This window comes from Aotus nancymaae, unplaced genomic scaffold, assembly GCF_030222135.1.
Source record: "Aotus nancymaae isolate 86718 unplaced genomic scaffold, 86718_ANA_hifiasm-v0.15.2.pri h1tg000030l, whole genome shotgun sequence".
NCBI lineage: Eukaryota > Metazoa > Chordata > Mammalia > Primates > Aotidae > Aotus > Aotus nancymaae.
In genome coordinates this window covers 10,450,084-10,470,897 of record NW_026988443.1, presented here as the reverse complement: position 1 = coordinate 10,470,897, position 20,814 = coordinate 10,450,084, and positions in this window count along the sequence as shown.

The following is a 20,814-nucleotide window of genomic DNA, read 5'->3' as shown; positions in this document are numbered from 1 at the left end:
CAAGCTACATAACCAATCCTATGCAGTAGGGCCATGTCAACCTATGATGAATTAGAAACATTTTTAAATGGTCTTTTGCAACAGATAGTTCAAGAAACACTGATTTATAAGCAGTCAGAGATATTTAATCTTGAGTGAGTAATGTATCAGTCAGGATCCACCAGGAAAACAAAAAGTGCTCTAGATGATTCAAACATAGGGAATTTAACAGAGGGAAATGACTACACAGGTAATGAAAGATTTGGGAAGCCAAGCCAGGGATGATGATACAACTCAGAGATTTGCCACAAAAGGAAGCTACTATCACTGCTGGGGCTGGAGGGAAAACCAGGGGATGCGTTGCAATCAAAACTCAAGATTCAGAGTTGTCCACAGGAAGCCAGATCCACAGCTAGGGCTGCCTAGCCATGTGAGACATGGAGGAGACTTTGTCACTGCCAGGGACGCTGCTGGAGACAAAGAAAGAGAAAGAGAAATACCTAGACTTTCTTCCTCCTCCCATCCTCCAGTCTCCTGCCAATGCCTTCCATTGGCTGAATCTACCCAAAAGCCGGTTGGCAGGGAGCGTGGGGATAGAGAGCAGGAAAAGGGCAGTGAATAGATCTGAGAGCAAGCAAGCCAAAGACTGTAGCAGGGGCAAGACAGCAGAAAACAAGACAGATGGAAGTGACTCCAATCTACTTATGATCATGGTGAGGGTGGTGGTGGATTAGGATGTTTCTGTTCATCCTTCTCATTGTCCCTCTGTGATATAAATAAGGCTGCCAGAGTCTGTCTGCAGTGAGGAAGACCTAGCAAGATGGCACTAGTAGAGACTAGGAGAATTTGGAAGGATCAGCAAGAAGATAAAGTTTCTGTACCTTTAGCCTCAAGGGTAGGGTTAATAAACAAGATTAGGATCTGTTTCCTTAGGATTTCTCTGCCAACCTCTCTCTTGTGGAACAATTTTCAAGTGGAAAACAAAAATCCATAAAGTCTGTGGTGCCCTTTAGTTTTTAAATGAAGCTATCAGATTCCAAAGACGTCTGTGTTGTGGAGAAGATTTAGGAGAATTTCTTAGGAAACGGAGAAAGAACTCCAGGGGAAAGTTAAAGCAAACATCAACAACAATCCCCCCTGCACCCCCCAGGATGTTGGGAGAATAGAATATGTGTAAAAAGAACCTGCCAGGCTGGGTTGCAGGGAGAAAATTGATATTAATGAAACATCATGAGTGAATTAAGACAGCCAAAGAGCTCTCATACGTCTGCAGGGACTACTCCTCTTGCTGGCTTTTGGAAAAAGTTAACTGTAAAACTTCCTCATAAACAAAAGTATTTTAAGAATTTCAACTCGGAGACATTCCTGGCTAGCAGGGTTCATGCAGTTGGGAATACCTTTGATTAATTCCGGCTGGTAATTAGGTTGGAGCATGTTTGGACCAAGCACTCCCAAGAGCTGCACAAGGGTAGGGGAAAGACTTCAGAAATATCCTAATCCACCACTACCCGGGGTAGAGCCCTCACCTCCTGCCTTCTTGCCCGAAGGTGCCTGAGCCAGATGGCAACTTCTAGTTTTAGGCATGAGAACAGTACACTCTCAGGCCAGTCATGGAGACATCTTCAAGGCTAACTTTTGCCAAAACCACACTGTGTGACTGTAGAAGACACCAACTGGGTGTCTCACCAGCACGTGGCTCCTTTCTCTAAGAACACCTGCTTCCTTCCTATAGAGGGGTCTGGCAGCCTTGTTTATATCACGAGATCACAGCCACAGACACAGCTGGTTGGACGGGGGTGGTCACCCGACTAAAGCTGAGCCAATCAGATTATCTCCCCCAAACACACTAGCACTTGGAATTGGCCTTTTGCAAAATGCTAGTCAGTTTCTATTTGCTGCATGAACTGTGGTAGTGTAGACTCGGGAAATGTTGGCTGGCTGCTTTTCACAGAAAAAGCAGTTTACAGAGAAAAAAAAGATGAAGATGCAGAGAAAAAGGAGCAATTCAAGGTTCTGGGGCCCTAGTTCCAATCCCCCCTGAGGTCCTGTTTCATGGTGCCTTCTTCATGACTTTGAGAGATGCATGCAATAAATAGTCCCCGTTTTATTTCTTGTACAAATTTGAAGGGTTTCTGCTATTTGACTCCCAGATACCAACAACATGAGAAAATGGTGGTAGTAGCCATGTTTTAGCCTATGATGTGCCTAGTGCCCTAGTGCCTGATTGTAAGACTAGTCAACAATACCTTCTTAATATCCACTTCAGTTTAGGACACATGCCTGTACGCCTCTTAATTCTTCCTGCTATAGTCTGAATGTTTGTGTCCTCTTCTAATTCATGTTGAAATATAATCCCCAAGGCAACAGTATTAAGAGGTGGGGCCTTTACAAGGTGATTTGGCCATGAGGGTTCTACCTTCATGAATGGGATTAGTGCCTTATTAAAGAGAGAAGAGTAGTTATACCCTTTTTCATCTCTGCCACATAGTGACACAGCATCTTTTTTTTCTAGAGGATACAACATTCAAGGCAACAGTTTGAAAGCCTTCACCAGACACCAAACCAGACCCTCACCAGACACCAAAGCTGCAAACACCTTGATCTTGGACTTGCAACCATACATAACTGTCAGCAATAAATTTATGCCATTTACAAATCACACAGTCTAAGGTATTTTGTATAGCAGCAGGAACAGTCTAAAACACTCCCATTTGGGGATGCCAATAAAGAGATAAATGGGTGAGTATGCTATATAATTTGATGACTCTCCAAAGGCTGCCATAACGAAAAGCAGCCCCTGCCTGCTGCCTTGTGTTCACATTGAACTCATTCCACTCTGTGTAGATCAACACAGGATGCTCCATAGGGGAGGAGACAGTCCCATTGTACAGATGATATGCTGAAGCCCAGAGCTTAAGCAACTACTTCTTGCAGCATCTGCAGCATTCTGGGAACCTAGCTTATACTTGGTAATACTCACTCAGCATCAGCACCAAACTGAGACCTGTGACCCAGTTCAGACTCATTAGCTGTCATCATGCCATCAACAAGGCTGTGGCCTATCTGAGGAATCCCATGGGTATCAGAGGGAAATGACCATCAGTGGTTCCCAACACCAGATGCACCTTAGAATTACCTGGGGATTTTTTTTTTTAATTGGCTGATACCTGAACCATGTTCCAGACCAATTGACTCAGTCTCTGGGCTTAGGACTTGGGCATTATTCTTCTTTTAAAAGTTCCCAAGATGATCCTAAAATGCAATCAGGGTCAAAAATTACTAAGCTGTGTGAATTATTTTTGGAAAAGAGTAGAGATTAATTGAGCTGGGGAGTGCCGGATCTCCATTGTTGAGCACCGAGAATGGACCTCCTGAGTGCCTTTCTGGGATGGGTCAGAGAAAGAGGAAAAAATAGGGTAGACAGGGACATAATTAAATTCAGATGTTTTCTATTACCGTTGAGGTCAAACCAGCTTGAACTGTCTGAAATCCGCCAGTCAGTGTACTTCATTAATTTGAAGTCAAGGTGGGAATTTATAAATAGTCTCAAACTATGAAGAAATGGCTTTGTTTAACGGGGGGAAGATAGAAATATGACTGTCAGGGACCTCCCTTGTCCTGCTTAAGGGAATAAGCCCTACAAACACACACACATATGCACATGCACACACACACAGAGACACATGCCAATGGTGGGCATGTTAATGATACATCAGATTTTAGTTAGTCATTAAAGTAAATCTGTGGGGACCTCTATTTGCCAAACACTGTTCCTGGCATATGGTTAGAGGCTCAATAAATATTTGTTGAATTAATGAATAAATGAACATATTGTCACTGTAGAAATCACCACATGCTCTTTGGATTATAGAAGTTTTAAAAAGAAATGTTATATTTTGAGGTCCAAACAAAAATGAGCAGACCTACCTCCATCCAGAATGTGGGGAACTGTAGCCCAGAAATCCCAGATTTTGGCCGGAAAGTTTCCACTGGTTTTGCTTTCAAGATATTCAAACTCTAAACTGTCCTTTCTGTATACTCCAAGGCTGGCTCCAGCCTGGTTAAAGTTTGGCCAGTAATAAAGAGGGTAAGACTGCATGTCTACTCCTTACACATGCCCTATAACAGGGAGGCAACTGCCTCCTCCACTTGATTTTTCTTCTAGGCATTACCCTTTCAGGGGACACACTGACATCCCAGGGCTCCTCAGACTTGCCAATCAAAACACCGATAAAAGTGGAGGAATGTGAACTCATAACTCCCATGATTTGGGGGTATGCCCTGAAGCAACCAGGGCTTACAAGTATATCTGAAGTTTCCTGAATTTTTAATTTAAAAGTTTAAGATTTTTACTCTGCTATTATAGACTACTTGCCAAAAAAAATCTTGTTTTCTTTAATATTAAATATTCTGGTTTAAAATGTTTTTGCTAAGGTTTCACCTAATCCCTACCTTATCACCAATTACTTTCCCAGATGTACTGCCCAGTTTGAAAAGCACATGATGAGCCAAGTTAAGAAGAAGCTTAAAGGAGAGTGACTGGAACAAGGAGGGAGCTGTGAACTGAGTCCAGGAGAAGTGGTTAGAGGAACTGGGGTGATTGTTACTAAAAGCAAGGCATCCAGGGGGAAGCATTCAGCTGTCTTCAGATGTCTGAAGGAGAATTTATAAAACATAGATCAAACTAAGTTCTACCACTTAACCAATAGTGTGACCCCATTGATAAACATAAAATTCTTGCACATCCTGGGGATTCTGGTACCTGTCCTCCGAAAGGGCACAAGTGGCTCTGACCTCTGGGTATCCCGTCAGCCAAGATATCATCAAGCTGTTGTTTGTATCATGAAAAATAGTATTTATTTTTTATTTCTCAGCTTTAAATATTATAACTTGAATTGTGCATTTTCAAACTATTTACATCCTTTACCCCTTCTTTCCCCTGGAGATTCTGGTGTACCCACCCAACCTGCTTCCTTATCTTCTTGCTGAGTTTCACTATCTTAAGTATGTAGCTCCACAAAGCAGAATTTGTTCACTGAGGATGAGTTTTAGAGAGGTAGATTTTATCACACAAAAGAAAACTTTCTGAACGTGAGAGCCACCTAGCCATGATATGAATTGGCATGGGAGACAGTGAAGCCTCAATGACTACAGATGTGTAAGGAAAGGCCAGGGACGACTTGTCACCAGAGCTTTGGGTTGGACTCTGTGAATTCCGATTCTGATTTGGTGTTTCAGGAACTGCAACATGCCACATGGGAAGCCACACAGTAGCCACACCTTTGTAGGTGAGATGTTTCCAGTACTTTAAAGACTGTTCTCTATACTTTGAAAAAGAGTCCTTTTACCTCCAATTCCTTGAGACCTTTATTTCTTCTCCCATATAATTTTTAGGGGTTGAATTTAAGCTGTTTGAGGACTGGAAAGCCCTAGTGTAAAACATCAGTGGTTTAGAATCTCAAAGTTGTAGGGCTGCAGGTGGAGAAGATGGCATACTCTTCTCTTCTATACGGGATGCTGAAAGAAACAGCCACAAGTGTTCAGTCCAGTCACTTTGGCCTTTCCAGGTAAAAAGAGCACATACGTTCTGTATGCACGTTGCAGGTGCCCAAACATGAAAAATTAGACTGGTCTTGCCGTCACTGCCCAGCTGCCCCACCATGCATACATTGCCATCCTGAGAAGTACCAAGGCCTCACTCTACCCTCAGTTTCCTGCCTTGGGCCAGAAGAGGTTGCCCATAGGCTAATCACAATGCATTTGGTTTGATTAGAAGGGTTGTAGTGTTGTTTTGTTTTGTTGAGACAGAATTTCACTCTTGTTGCCCAGGCTGCAATGCAATGGTGTGATCTTGGCTCACCATAACCTCCATCTCCCGGGTTCCAGGTGTTCTCCTACCTCAGCCTCCCAAGTAGCTGGGATTACAGGCATGCGCCACCACACATGGCTAATCTTGTATTGTTTTAGTAGAGACAAAGTTTCTCCATGTTGGTCAGGCTGGTCTCGAATTCCCAACCTCAGATGATCCGCTTGCCTTGGCCTCCCAAAGTGCTGGACTTACAGTCATGAGCTATCATGCCCAGCCAATGGTAGTATTTTACAGCTGTGATTCCTCTCCTAAAAAGCAAAACAAAATGAGAGATTTCATGTCAGGAGTAGAGATTTCCAGGTTCGCTATAGAAGTTGGATCTGGGAATGGGGTCCTGAATCCTAACAGGGCATTGACTGGAACTGAAGTGCCAGTCGGTTGCCTCCTTTGGAAAGGCATTCCACCTTCCCCAGTTCTCCTCCCTCCACTTCTCTCACAAGCAACACCATTGTCTAGTTTGATCTCCACTGGGAGGAGATTCTAGGACCAAAAATAAAAAGCAGATAATCTACTCAGGAAGTGATCCTAGAAAACACCTGTAGAAGGTGGGAAAGTAAGACAGGGAGAAGAGAGCCAATTAAAGTGGATAGATGAGCAAGTTACTACTGCAGGCAGCTAGAGTTAAATTGTGCTGTGACCATGTGAGAGTCGGCAGAGAACACATTTTGAGTTATCGCTCCAGAGGAGCAAGGGAGCTGGGGTATTTGTACCCCCACTCATGTCAGTTGACTGTTGAGATTGCACAAGCAGGGAGCAAGGCATTGGCTGGAGAAAGCAGTAGGAAAGAAAGTCTGATATTGGCAGCAGAAAACAGTGCACTGAAATGGTAAGTTTTGCTGGAGGGTCCAGGAGTAGGCGGTACCTGGACAGTACCTATAGCTGGAGGGTCCAGGGGTAGGCGGTACCTGGACAGTACCTGTAGTATAGGTAATACCTACAGCTTCCGTTATAACTCTGTAAGATGTTTGACTTTGTTACCCCTGCTTTAAACCATTCTGTCCAGCTTTAATAAAAGGATAATCACCTGCCATTCCAGTACTCATCTGACGTAATGCCTTCACAGTGTTATGTTGACATGCTGTGTTATGTTATGTGGATGCTGTGATGTTAGCAGGGAGGTGAACATTGTCCCATAATAGAAAGCCACTTGCCTTGCAGAACCTTGGAGACCAGACCTCCCAAATTCCCAGATGAGTCTGAGGTTCTTGACTGGGCAGACAGAACCAAGCATCCTCTTTCCTCCTCTCCCCACAAGCCAGTCTTGCTCTTTCTTTCTGGAACATTTAAATTCCTTAAGTCATCTGCTCTCTTGTTCATTCTAAGATTAGACAGCCAACTGGTTTCGATGGCAAGTCATGGGGGGATTAATTGAAGGGGTGGGATTAATCCCCCCATGACTTGCCAGTGATAAGGGGTAAGCCCTCCCCTAAGTCAAACCTCCAGATCTGAATCATCACAAATGATGCCTTTTTAAGTGTTTCCATCTTTGCTGGCTTCACTTTGCTGACCAGAGGAAGAACAGCAGATGGGAGACAATGGGCCCCAATCTGCCCTCACAACCACAACACTTCCGGGAACCAAAGGGCTGGTAATATGTACAAATGAGAGGGGCAAGTTCTTGGGCAGGCCCTCCCCAGAAGGGAGTTAATCTTCACTGAAGACGTGCTTTATTCTGAGAATCTGTTAAATCCTGTGCAGGCAGCTGTTGTTTCCAGATTAGAGAGTCTGTTGACAGCCTCTCTGTCAACAGAGCTTTGGTTTGGGGATTTCAAACTTTGGGAACCATGCCCTCCTCCCAGTATCTGCTGGATTCATTTTGCCAGAGGTGCCAACAAAGAATATTTTGGTTTTTTTCTTTCATGTCTTTGGACACCAAGGCCTGGAACTGATTACAGCCTCTTCCGGATCAACTGAACTTTTTCTGCTCTTTTCTTTTGATATTCCCCTTTCTCAGATGCTGTAAGCTGAGACTTATGCCCCAAGGGTTCCTGCCTGCTAGAGTGTGTAGTTATACTAAGCAGAGGTGGCTGGTGGGAACCAGTCACATTCACAAAGACAAAAAGCCAAATATAAGGAGCCTTGAAATGTGCTGCTAAGGGCTCAAAATCCCTTTGCTTGCCAGCTGTGTATCTTTGGCCAGACCACTTAACTTCTCTCTGTCCGTACTTACTTGTCTGTAAAATGGAAATGGGGATAGCACTTACCTCATGGAATCATGGTAAAGATACAGTGAGATTACCCATGAAAAGCACCTTGCCTGGCACACAGTAAGAGCTTGATAAATAAGGACTGCTTTCATCATCATCATCATCATCATCAGATGAACTACTAGGTTTTCATAAGCGGATTAGGCCTCATTCATTGAGAAGAATCAGAGGTAGCTTCTTAAATAACGAAGATTTGGAGATGTGCCTGGAGGAATGGGAAAAATTTGGACAAGAAATGAAGTCGTGGGGGAGGTGGCAAGTCCCAGAAGAAGAGAGAGGAGGGCATTCTAGGTGAGGTGGGGATAATGCCCAGGTGCATGTAAGAATTACCATCTCACGCCAGTTAGAATGGTGATCATTAAAAAATCCGGAGACAACAGATGCTGGAGAGGATGTGGAGAAATAGGAACACTTTTACACTATTGGTGGGAGTGTAAATTAGTTCAACCATTGTGGAAGACAGTGTGGCGATTCCTCAAGGACCTAGAAATAGAAATTCCATTTGACCCAGCAATCCCATTACTGGGTATATATCCAAAAGATTAGAAATCGTTCTACTATAAGGACACACGCACACGAATGTTCATTGCTGCACAGTTTACAATAGCAAAGACCTGGAACCAACTCAAATGCCCATCAATGATAGACTGGACAGGAAAAATGTGGCACATATACACCATGGAATATTATGCAGCCATCAAAAACGATGAGTTTGCGTCCTTTGTAGGGACATGGACAAACCTGGAAACCACCATTCTCAGCAAACTGACACAAGAACACAAAATCAAACACCGCATGTTCTCACTCATAGACGGGTATTGAACGATGGGAACACATGGACACAGGGAGGGGAGCACTATACACTGGGGTCTGTTGGGGGGAGTTGGGGGACAGTGGGGGGTGGAGAGTTGGGGAGAGATAGCATGGGGAGAAATGCCAGATATAGGTGAAGGGGAGGAAGGCAGCAAATCACACTGCCACGTATGCACCTATGCAACAACCTTGCATGTTTTTCACATGTACCCCAATACCTAAAATGCAATTAAAAAAAAAAGAATTAGCAAATAACACATTTGGTTGGAGTGGATATAAGAGATAGAAAGAAGAGGAAATGAGATACAGGAGGTAGGGTAGGCTAGGCCTAGATGCCAGGCTCGGGAGGGGCGAGCACCAGTCATGGTTTAACTCAGAGACGATTCAGTCAGAGCAAGAATTGTGCATGCTCAGGCACAATTTTAGGAACGGCCAAATTCCAAAGATAAAAAAATTCTCCTTGGGTCTTAACAAAATGGCCAACATGACCACGTGCTTAGGTGTTCCATTTGTCAAATTACATCCTTTGCTTTGACAGCAAAGCTGAGGCCTTGAGTTACGTTCCTGGAGAGGTAGGTGTAGGACATTTTATTTGACTGTATTGAATTTGTTGAGACCCCTGCAATTCCCCTGGAAGGGGCCATGGATATGGGGTCAATTTACCCTCTGACCTGAAGCCACAGAGTTGATAACCAGCTGCCACAGTCTATGGCGGAGATGAACTGCTTTGTGGCACTATTCAATAAATCTGCTATTAGCAGGGAAAGTGCTTACATGCACTTAAAAAAAATTAAACAACAAAATAAGAGCAGTTGATTGACAAGGCATCAATAAAGCCATGCAGGTGCACTGTTGACCTCCCCCCACAACACACACACCTGCCAATCTGTGTTTATTAGAAATCAGTTTCTATAAATAGCTTGTGGCAGAGAAAACAGTGAGCTACTTCTCAAAATTTGTGATGGTGAAATTCTGTTTATACTTGGCTCTTGGTTCAATTTAGTTGATTGTTCACTGCAGCTGAATTGTAGAGAATCAGTGGTAAGGGGATGTTTTCAGGAGACAGTTAATAATATTTTAACTTCCACTTTTGAGACAGAACTGCTAGTTCCCATCTCAGACCCATTATTTCTTTTTACTGACAAACTGAACCCGTTTGTTCTCAGGGTAGCAATATGATGCACTGAAATAAAAAATAGCTTTCTTATTCTTCTTTAAAGCTATGGCTAGCCACACAGTTCTGGCTAATAAGACACAAGCTTGGGGTTTCTGGGAAAGTTTTTGTTGTTCTGACATATATGCTACCCTTTTCTCCTTCTCTTCTGTTTTCTTCCTGCCTGGAATGTGGATATAATTCTGGAGGTACAGCAGCCATATTGTGACTATAACGTTATGAGCTTGAGGATCAAGACCACTATGCTAGGCATGGTGGAGCAGAAAGATGGATATGTCTGAAGTCCCTAATCTTGTTGAGTCACTTACAGCCCCAGGCTTTCTGTTCGTAGACTCTTTGTTGTGTGATAAAAAAAATAAACTCTCTTCTGTTTAAGTCACTGTAGAAGAATTGTCTATTAATTGCAGCTGACTCCCTAACTGATGCAATCTTTTTCTAGAAGCTCATCTCAAATTTATGCTGCAAGTATGTGAAGCTCATATGCACAGCACTGAATGAGATTCAACGTCAGTAAGGTAGAGCCATATGCTAATTAAGAATAGGGAGTGGTGACTCTTAAATCAGATGGACCTGGATTCAGATCCAGGAGCAAGCTGCCATCTACCAGCTCTGGGACCTTCGTCAGTCAGGTTTATTCACAGGTCTGAGCCTCACCTACCTCATCGGTAAAGTGCAGCCATATTACTTACTCCATCTGTTGTTATAAGTACTTGATGGTGAATGTAAAAAGCATAGTTCTACATCTCTTCTAAGGTCTTTTCTCCGTTTATTTCATCTAGGTGTCAAACTTCATCTCCACCACTCACCGAACATGTCAAGGATTCTCACCTCTGAGCCTTTGTCCATACCATTGTCCCCACCTAGAGTCCCCTTCCCTAGGTAACCACCCAGCAGAGTCCTATCCAGCTCTAGGGACCCTGCTCCACAAAGTCCCCATCATCATGACTAACTAGAGGGAGCTCTGTCTTATCTCTCCAGGTCATTTCTGTGAAAGGCAGTGTTGCCAAGTGGTTACAAACAAGGGGTTCAGACTGAGACAAATCTAACAACCCTTCCACATCTCAGATGCACAGTCTCCCAGAGGCCTGTCCCACTTCAAGACAGAAGAAGCCATTCTCGGTTGGGAAATGATAAGGAACACTGAAGGGGCCCCTAGCTGTAGTTCCCAGGAGAAGAGATCTCCAGTGTTGCCCCCGAGAGTCATGTATGGATGGGAGTGTGAAGCTGTAGAACTCACTCTGGCTGTCTTAGTCCATTTTATGCTGCTATAACAGAATACCAGAGACTGGATAGTTTATAGTAAACAGAAATTTATTAACTCATGATTCTGGATGCTGGGAAAGTCTAAGATAGAGGAGCCAGAATATGGCAAGGGTCTTCTTGCTGCATCATCCTGTGGTGGGAGGGACAAAGAGCAGGAGGGGGAAGGGGGGGAGAAAGGGAATGAGAGAGAGAGAGAGAGAGAGAGGGAAAGAAAGGAAGGAAGGAAGGGAGAAAGAAAAAGAAAGAAAGAAAGAAAGAAACAAAGAAAGAAAGAAAGAAAGAAAGAAAGAAAGAAAGAAAGAAAGAAAGAAAGAAAGAAAGAAAGAAGAGCTTGAGAGGGGTCAAACTTGTCCTTTCATAAGGAACCCACCCCTGCAATGACGAACCTACTTCTGTGATAACAGCATTAATCCACTCATGAAAGTAGAGCCCTCAGGACCTAATCACCTCTTAAAGGTCTCGTCTCCCAACACCACCACATTGGGGATCAAGTTTCCACCACATGAACTTTGGGGGACACATTCAAACCACAGTAGTGGCTTTGTGTCTTTTCTAAACTATGACCTCTGACTATCTGCTCACATCATTGTAGACAGAAAAGTAAGTGTTGGTTTGAAAGCTCCTCTGAAATGTTCCCAGGGCTGGATCCTTCATACTTGCCATCTTCTCTGGCTGGCTCAGGCTTGAGTCTGTCTGTCTGTCCTCTCTCTGGTCAAACTCTCCCCATTGCAGGGGCAATCTAATAGAATTGATTAGACAATTAGGGAAAGAATTGGGAAACCAAACAGGATAGCAAGGCAGCCTAGGGCTGGAGTGGTAACAGGAGGAGTGGTGCCACCAAAGGCCAGAATCCAGGGTCACTGTAATGGATCTGTCTAGGTAGGAGCTGGAGGAACTGAGCAGACACAGCACTACCAAAGGCTCAACAAGGGAAGAAAATGCACCAAGTCTTGTCCTGCCTCTGGTCTGTCAATATCCTTCCAGTATCTCTTATTGGTCCAACACCAGGAAGACCTTGACAAGGGAGGGTGGGAAATGAATATTTCCCCATAGAGCAGGAAATGCATTAGAGAGGAAACAGGTCCGAGCTGTAGGTGATAGGGTAGCTCTATAGATGTTCACTACGTAGACTCAGAGCCTTTAGACCTGCAAGGGAGTTTAGAGCACACCAAGACCATACCTCTACTTTACAGATAAGTAAACTGAAGCAGAGAGAGAGAAAGAGAGAAAGAAAGCGGGGGAGAGAGTGAGGAGAGAGAGAGAGAGGGAGGGAGAGAGAGAGAGAGAGAGAGAGAGAGAGAGAGAGAGAGAACAGCCAATCTAGAGCCAGAATCTTGATCTCTAGACATCTAGGACCCAGAGTACTTTTTCTCTGAATACTTCCGGTGGCTCTTTCTATGAGCAGCAGAGTCCCAAGTGCCAGAGGCTTTGCAGTCCATGCTTCCTGCCTCTTCTGCCAACTTTCAAGTTGCTTTATTAAATCTCAGCTGGGGGTGGGGGGTGGGGCACCAAGATGGCTGAGGGAAGCCAGTGCTGGAATGCAGCTCCCAGCGAATGAGACACAGAGAGCTGGAGGACTTCACAGTTCCAAACGAGGTACTGGGTTCTTTTCTGTGGGACTGATAGGGCACTGGAATTGGGCCCAGGGAAGGAGCCACAAGGCAAGAGCCGCCCAGGGGGGCAAATCAAGACAGGTGGGGGGATGCCTCCCCACCTGAAATGTGCAGCTGGCTCGGAGGGTCAGGGGACTTAACCCCCTTGGTGCTCTGTTTCAGATTCTGTGCTTGCCTCATCCTTCCTGCAACCCATGGTCCATGGGGACCCTGCCAGACAGTGGGGCACCATGGGTAATTGATGCAAATATGAGCAGCGGCTGCTGCCTGGCTCAGCAAGTTGTCACAGGGACCTGGGTGGGAGTTTAGACAACGCCAGTGGGACAGACCATCCCACAGAGGGAGGCAGAGTTGAAAGCAGGGAAACAGACCATAAGGCCTCGCAGGCCCCACCTCCACAGAACTCAAACTGAAGCCCTCACTAGAGAGCTTGGCAGCAAATACACCAGCTTGACCCCAACCAGGAAGATCAAGCTCTGGGAGAGACACCATTGGGAAGGTGGGGCCAATCTCACCTGCAAACAAATTCCAGGAAAGGACCACCCACCCAACAACCTGACTGAACCCGAGAGAGCCCAGCAACGCCTTCTACAGGCCAAAAAAGATACAGCTCCAACCTCAATAGAAAAAAAGTCTACTCAGAGACTCCTCCTGAAATCACCAACTTCAAAGATTAAAGAGAGACAAATCCATGAAGAAGGGAAAAAAACAGCACAAAAGGGATGAAACCACAAAAGAACAGAACACCTCTTCTCCTCCCAGGGATCACAACTCCTCACCATCAAGTGAACGAAAAAAGACAGAGAATGAATCTGACAAATTGACAGAAGCAGGTTTCAGAAGATGGGTAATAATAAACTTCTCTGAGTTAAAAGACCATGTTCTAACCCAATGCAAAGAAACTAAGAACCTCGAAAAAAGGTTAGACAAAATGCTAACTAGAATAACCAGCTTAGAGAAGAACATAAATGACTTGATGTAGCTGCAAAACACAGCAAGAGGACTTCCTGAGGCATACACAAGTTTCAATAGCCAAATTGATCAGGCAGAAGAAAGGATATCAGAAATAGAAGATCAAATCAATGAAATAAAATGAGAAGTCAAGATTAGAGAAAAAAGAGTGAAAAGAAATGAACAAAGCCTCCAAGAACTGTGGGATTATATGAAAAATCCTAATCTATGCTTGATCGGCATAGCTGAATGTGATGGGGAGAATGAATCCAAGTTGGAAAATACCCTTCAGGATATTATCCAGGAGAACTTCCCCAACCTAACAAGGCAGGCCAACATTCAAATCCAGGAAATACAGAGAACACCACAGAGATATTCCTCAAGAAGAGCAACCACAAGGCACATAGTTATCAGATTCACCAGGGTTGAAATGAAGGAAAAAATCCTAAGCACAGCCAAAGAGAAAGGTAGAGTCACCCACAAAGAAAAGATCATCAGACTCACAGCAGATCTCTTGGCAGAAACTCTGCAAGCTAGAAGGAAGTGGGGGCCAATATTCAATATCCTTAAAGAAAAGAACTTTCAACCCAGAATTTCATATCCTGCCAAACCAAGCTTCATAAGTGAAGGAGAAATAAAATCCTTTGTGGACAAGCAATTGCTGAGAGATTTCATTGCTACAAGACCTGCCTTACAGGAGCTACTGAAGGAAGTACTAAACAGAGAAAGAAACAACCAGTACCAGCTACTGCAAAAACATACCAAATGGTAAAGAATAATGACGCAATGAAGGAGCCCCATCAATTAACAGGTAAAACGACCAGCCAGTAACAAAATGGCAGGATCAAATTCAAACATAACAATGAATGTAAATGGCCTAAACGTTGAATGTAAATGGCCTAAACACCCCAATCAAAAGACACAGACTAGCAAACTGGATAAAAAGTCAAGACCCATGGGTGTGCTATATTGAGGAGACCCATCTCACATACAAAGACACACATAGACTCAAAATAAACGGATGGAGGAAGATTTACCAAGCAAATGGAGAGCAAAAAAAAAAAGCAGGGGTAGCAATCCTAGTCTCTGATAAAATGAACTTTCAACCAACAAAAGTCAAAAGAGACAAAGAAGGGCATTATATAATGGTAAAAGGATCAGTGCAACAAGAAGAGCTAACTATCTGAAATATTTATGCACCCAATGCAGAAGCACCCAGATACATAAAGCAAGTTCTCAATGACTTACAAAAAGACCTTGACTCCCACACAATAATAATGGGAGACTTCAACACTCCATTGTCAATGTTGGACAGATCAATGAGACAGAAAATTAACAAGGATATCCAGTACTTGAATGCAGATTTGGACCAAGCAGACAAAATAGACATTTACAGGGCACTCCACCCCAAATCCACAGAATGCACATTCTTCTTAGCACCACATTGCACTTACTCCAAAATTGACCACATAATTGGAAGTAAATCACTCCTCAGCAAATGCAAAAGAACGGAAATAATAACAAACAGTCTCTCAGACCACAGCACAATCAAATTAGAACTCAGGATTAAGAAAAGCACTCAAAACCACACAATCACATGGAAACTGAACAACTTGCTCCTGAATGACCAATGGATAAACAATGAAATGAGGGCAGAAATAAAAATGTTCTTTGAAACCAATGAGAATAAGACACAATGTACCAGATCTTATGGGACACATTTAAAGCACTGTCTAGAGGGAAATTTATAGCATTTATTGCCCACATGAGGAACAAGGAAAGATCTAAAATCAACACCCTATCATCAAAATCGAAAGAGCTAGAGGAGCAAGATCAAAAAAACTCAAAAGCAAGCAGAAGACAAGAAATAACTAAGATCAGAGCAGAACTGAAGGAGATAGAGACACAAAAACCCTTAAAAAAATCAATAAATTCAGGAGCTGGTTTTTTGAAAAGATCAACAAAATAGACCACTAGCTAGACTAATAAAAAAGAAAAGAGAGAAGAATTGAATAGATGCAATAAAAAACGATAAAGGGGAGATCACTACCGATTCCTCAGAAATATGCACTACCATCAGAGATTACTACAAACAACTCTATGCACATAAACCAGTAAATCTGGAAGAAATGAATAAATTCCTGGACACTTCCACACTCCCAAGACTAAGCCAAGAAGAAGTTGAAACCCTGAATAGACCAATAACAAGATCTGAAGTTGAGGCAGCAATTAATAGCCTACCAACCAAGAAAAGTTCAGGTCCAGATGGGTTCACAACTGAATTCTACAAGACATACAAAGAAGAGCTGGTACCATTCCTGTTGAAACTATTCCAAACAATACAAAAAGAGAGAATCCTGCCTAACTCTTTCTATGAGACCAACATCATCCTGATACCAAAATCTGGCAGAGACACAACTAAAAAGGAAAATCACAGGCCAATATTCATGATGAACACTGATGCAAAAATCTTCAATAAAATACTGGCAAACCAAATCCAACAGCACATTAAAAAGCTTATCCACCATGATCAAGTAAGCTTCATACTGGGGATGCAAGGCTGGTTCAACATATGCAAATCTATAAACGTAATTCACCACATAAACAGAACCAAAGACAAAAACCACATGATTATCTCAATAGATGCAGAGAAGGCCTTCAACAAAATTCAACAGCCCTTTATGCTAAAAACTCTCAATAAACTAGGTATCAATGGAATGTATCTCAAATCAGTAAAAGCTATTTATGACAGACCCACAGCCAATATCATATTGAATGGGCAAAAATTAGAAGCATTCCCTTCAAAAACTGGCACTAGACAAGGATGCTCTCTCTCACCACTTCTATTAAATATAGTATTGGAAGTTCTAGCCAGAGCAATTAGGCAAGAAAAAGAAATAAAGGGCATTCAATTAGGAAAAGAAGAAGTCAAATTGTCCCTATTTGCAGATGACATGATCGTATATTTAGAAGACCCCATTGTTTCAGCCCAAAACCTCCTTAAGCTGATAAACAACTTCGGTAAAGTCTCAAGATACAAAATCAATGTGCAGAAATCACAAGCAGTCCTATACACCAATAACAGACCAACGAATAGCCAAATCATAAATGAACTCCCATTTACAATTGTTACAAAGAGAATAAAATACCTAGGAATACAATTAACAAAGGATGTAAAAGATCTCTTCAAGGAGAACTACAAACGACTGATCAAGGAAATAAGAGAGGACACAAACAGATGGAAAAACATTCCATGCTCATGGTTAGGAAGAATCAATGTTGTAAAAATGGCCATACTGCCCAAAATTTATAGATTCGATGCTATCCCTATCAAGCTACCATTGACCTTCTTCACAGAACTGGAAAAAAACACTTTAAACTTCATATGGAACCAAAAGAGAGCCTGCATAGCCGAGACAATCTTAAGCAAACAGAACAAAGCTGGAGGCATCATGCTACCTGACTTCAAACTATACTGCAAGGCTATGGTAATCAAAACAGCATAGTACTGGTACCGAAACAGAGATATAGATCAGTGGAACAGAGCAGAGTCCTCAGAAGCAATGCCACACATCTACAACCATGTGATCTTTGACAAACCAGACAAAAACAAGCAATGGGGAAAAGATTCCCTGTTTAATAAATGGTGTTGGGAAAACTGACTAGCCATAGGCAGGAAGCTGAAACTGGACCCCTACCTGACACCTTACACTAAAATTAACTCCAGATGGATTAAAGACTTAAACATAAGGCCTAACACCATAAAAATCCTAGAAGAAAACCTAGGCAAAACCATTCTGGACATAGGCACAGACAAGGACTTCATGACTAAAACACCAAAAGCAGTGGCAACAAAAGTCAAAATAGGCAAATGGGACCTAATTAAACTTAAGAACCTCTGCACAGCAAAAGAAACAATCATTAGAGTAAAACAGCAACCAACAGAATGGGAAAAAATTTTCACAATCTACCCATCAGACAAAGGGCTAATATCCAAAATCTACAGATAACTGAAGCACACATTTACAGGAAAAAAAATAAACAAACCCATTCAAAAGTGGGCAACAGATATGAACAGACACTTTTCAAAAGAATACAAATATTTGGCCAACAAATGAAAAAATGCTCATCATCATTGGTCATTAGAGAAATGCAAATCAAAACCACATTGAGATACCATCTCATGCCAGTTAGAATGGTGATCATTACAAAAACTGGAGAAACAGATGCTGGAGAGGATGTGGAGAAACAGGAACACTTTTACACTGCTGGTGGGAATGTAAATTAGTTCAACCATTGTGGAAGACAGTGTGGTGATTCCTCAAGGACCTAGAAATAGAAATTTCATTTGACCCAGCCATCCCATTACTGGGGATATACCCAAAGGATTATAAATCATTCTATTATAAAGACACATGCACAAGTATGTTCATTGCTATTTATGATAGCAAAGACCTGAAACGAACCCAAATGCCCATCAATGACAGACTGGACAAAAAAATGTGGCACATATACACCATAGAATACTATGCAGCCATAAAAAACGATGAGTTCATGTCCTTTGTAGAGACATGGGTGAACCTAGAAACCATCATTCTGAGAAAACTTACACAAGAACAGAAAACCAAACACCGCATGTTTTCACTCATAGGCGGGTGATGAACAATGAGAACACTTGGACACAGGGAAAGGAACAAGACTCACAGGGCTACGTTGTGGGGTAGAGGGGGGGACAGCGGGGTTGGGGTGGGGAGGAGGGGGAAGGATAACACCAGGAGAAATGCCTGATGTAGGCAACGGGGTGGGGATGGAGACAGCAAACCACCATGGCATGTATGTACCTATGCAACAATTCTGCAAGATGCAGGATGTGCATATGTACCCCAGAGCCCAAATACAATTAAAAAAAAAAAACTCAGCTCCCTGTGTCTTGACATCTGCTCAGCCTGGATTTCACATAATGAAGCCCTCTACCTAGCAGACAGTAAGAAGCCCTTGCCTAAGAAAGAATGAGCCACTTGAGCCACTTTACCTGAGCCAGATGGGCCCAGGCATGGCTGAAGAAGGTCCAAGAAGAGGGCAGATACATACTAAAAGCTCAAAACAGAGAGCACTGTGCAGGGAGTCCACAGAGCCAGGATCTGGTTGGTCACAGGTACATACCTTCCCATGATCCAAAGAAGAACGTGCTTATGGTGCAGCTTGTGCTGTGCAAGCTCTTCCTGGGCATTATTCTCAGCTCATTGCACCCTCATTATACAACCTTTACTGGGCACCACCAAGCCTCAGTTCTGAGCTGAGCACTTGACAATGACAATCCTATATTTTCTCTCATTATCTCTCCAAATGGTTATTGTCAACCTAATTTTACATGAGAAGAAACTGAGTCAGTTTATCTATTTCTCACCATCATTCACTCAATCCTGAGGGTCTCCTATCTACCAGGCACTGTGCTAAGCCTTCTCTAAGTCATTATGTTACTTAATTCTCAAATTGGCATTATGGTCTACAATCATCCTTTCAGATGAGGAAGCTGAGGCCTGAAGAAGAACATATTGAATTTATTCATTATTTCAGTGAATTCTGAAGTAGGCCAAGCTGGCTTTTCTACCACGGGGCAGGAGTGGCCAGAGCACAGGCCAGGCCTGCAGTCTCCCTGGAAGACTCTCCTAAGTGTCCTTTCCCTCTGGCCTTGGGGTTTGGCCCATTTGTTACCAACAGGCCTGCAGGTGGCAGGTTAGTAGGACTAGCCTTTAGGAATCTTTCCAGACCCGTGCCCTTTGGCCTAGCTCTCAGCTTTGCAGTGTTGGTGACCCTACACTGGTTCATGTCAGCCTCAGATTTGCTTTCTAAGAGAGGTGGGACTAGGATTCTTTTCTCCATTTGACCGATGAAGATGGAGGCAAGTCCTGTAGCCTGTGCAGTCTGAAACTGTAGACTAAGAGTATAGTGGATCCTTTGGTGCCCTGGCTGGATTCCCTCTATTAAGCTGGGGCACGTAGTCTTCAGCAGCTGTAAGTATCAGGTGCCAGTGGCTCACAGGTTTTCCTTTCTCCAGACAATTGTCTGGAGAAGATTGTGAGCCCTTTTTCCTTGGGGGTTAAATTCCCCAATCCCTGAGAATGACCTGTAGCCAATGATCCACTGACATGAGAGGATGAAAGCCTAGACACCTTGCCTCGAGTGTAAGCCCCTCTGAGTTGTGATTCATGCTCTAGGGCTTACCGGGCATTCAGGCTGAAGCCAGGCACCAGCCAAGACCAAATTAGCCCTTCCCTTACTCTAGCCCACTTCTCTTATTCTCTTTCTCTGGGAAAAATGGAATCACCCATATCCCTGTTCTGTGTTCTGCTTCTAAGGATGACGAAAGTATCTGAGTAAAATCTTGGAAATTACCTAGTCTAAGTCCCCATTTTTAGGGTCCTGCCTTGTTCTCAAGCCAGGACGGGTTGCCTTTTTCATTGAAGCTTATACTGAATTTTCTTATAATTGTTTGCTTATCTATTGGTCCCTTTTGATTGATTAAAAGATACTCAAGGACAGGACTGAGTCATAGGCAACTTTTTGTCTTCCTCTTCAGTGCATGCCTGTGGTAAATACCCACTGATAGAAATAACGATAATATTAAATATTGCTGACACTCACCGAAAATTTACTATAAGCCAAGTTCTATGATTTGACATATATTGATTTACTTATACCTTGCTATAATCCTCTTAAATAGGAAATATTATACCACTTTGCAGATGAGAAAACTGAGGCCCAAGGAGAGCCATGAAAGGGAAGAATCAGGACTGGAATGCTGCATTGCTGACTCCCCCCTGGGGCTCTCTCTCTTTCTCTATGCTCAGAGAGGATACACAGCTCCACTATGAAGGCAGGTGAGAATGTGGTCAAAAGTTTCCCAAACAGTGTTTCTCATCCTACCCTCTGAGTACAAGAAAG